The sequence below is a fragment of the Schistocerca piceifrons genome, chromosome X (assembly GCF_021461385.2).
Source record: "Schistocerca piceifrons isolate TAMUIC-IGC-003096 chromosome X, iqSchPice1.1, whole genome shotgun sequence".
NCBI classification, from domain to species: Eukaryota; Metazoa; Arthropoda; class Insecta; order Orthoptera; family Acrididae; genus Schistocerca; species Schistocerca piceifrons.
The window spans coordinates 409,684,991-409,686,432 of record NC_060149.1 but is presented as its reverse complement, the minus strand read 5'-3'; the positions used below and the strand labels follow the sequence as shown (position 1 = coordinate 409,686,432).

The 1,442-nt window shown below is 48.3% G+C and overlaps 1 non-coding gene across 1 annotated transcript; it reads left to right on the top strand.

Annotated features, from left to right (window-relative positions):
• Positions 1 to 810: 810 nt before the first annotated feature.
• On the top strand, positions 811 to 885 carry Trnas-cga. Its single transcript has one exon. It is a non-coding gene; the product is annotated as a tRNA-Ser (tRNA).
• Positions 886 to 1,442: the final 557 nt, after the last annotated feature.

Below are 1,442 nucleotides of genomic sequence, written 5' to 3'. Positions count from 1 at the left end.
CAGAAGCTCTCCTGCGAACGTTGCAGAACCAGCACTCCTGAAAGAAAGGATATTGCGGAGACATGGCTTAGCCACAGCCTGGGGGATGTTTCCAGAATGAGATTTTCACTCTGCAGCGGAGTGTGCGCTGATATGAAACTTCCTGGCAGATTAAAACTGTGTGCCCGACCGAGACTCGAACACGGGACCTTTGCCTTTCGCGGGCAAGTGCTCTACCAACTGAGCTACCGAAGCACGACTCACGCCCAGTACTCACAGCTTTACTTCTGCCAGTACCTCGTCTCCTACCTTCCAAACTTTACAGAAGCTCTCCTGCGAACCTTGCAGAACTAGCACTCCTGAAAGAAAGGATATTGCGGAGACATGGCTTAGCCACAGCCTGGGGGATGTTTCCAGAATGAGATTTTCACTCTGCAGCGGAGTGTGCGCTGATATGAAACTTCCTGGCAGATTAAAACTGCGTGCTCGACCGAGACTCGAACTCGGGACCTTTGCCTTTCGCGGGCAAGTGCTCTACCAAGTGAGCTACCGAAACACGACTGAGGTCCGGTACTCACAGCTTTAATTCTGCCAGTACTCGTCTCCTACCTTCCAAACTTTACAGAACCTTGCAGAACTAGCACTCCGCTGCAGAGTGAAAATCTCATTCTGGAAACATCCCCCAGGCTGTGGCTAAGCCATGTCTCCGCAGTATCCTTTCTTTCAGGAGTGCTAGTTCTGCAAGGTTCGCAGAAGAGCTTCTGTAAAGTTTGGAAGGTAGGAGACGAGGTACTGGCAGAAGTAAAGCTGTGAGTACCGGCCGTGAGTCGTGCTTCGGTAGCTCAGTTGGTAGAGCACTTGCCCCCGAAAGGCAAAGGTCCCGAGTTCGAGTCTCGGTCGGACACACAGTTTTCATCTGCCAGGAAGTTTCATATCAGCGCACACTCCGCTGCAGAGTGAAAGTCTCATTCTATATATATATATTATTATTGGTGTTTTGCCCTTAAAGAGCGCATTTGGACTAAACTACATGGCCAGTTCCTTTTGCTGCCTTCCTTGCTGCCCAAACCTCCCTCATTCGCTCGCTGTGTTTCTGTTTCCGGTCCTCTGTCCATGCTTCTTGTCGGCTTCGTGTCTTCGGCTTCATCTTGATTGCCTTTTTGGTTGCCCATATTTCTTTCATCTTCTGGCTGTGATGTTGCTTTCGTTCTTCGGTCCATTTTATGCCTGTTCGTTTGTCGCATTGTATCTCTTGTAGTTTACTTTTCTTAATGATTTTCTGAACTTTATTCTGTCGTTTATTGTGTCTGCTGTTATGTTGAGCTGGTTCAGGTCGTTTTCTACCTCTGCCACCCATTTGTTGTTTCTAGTGGTTACCCAGTCAAAGATCTGTTTGGTCAGCCTGTGTGATGGCATTCTGTATAGGTGTCCATAGAATTGTAGTCTGCGTTTTCTAATCTTTT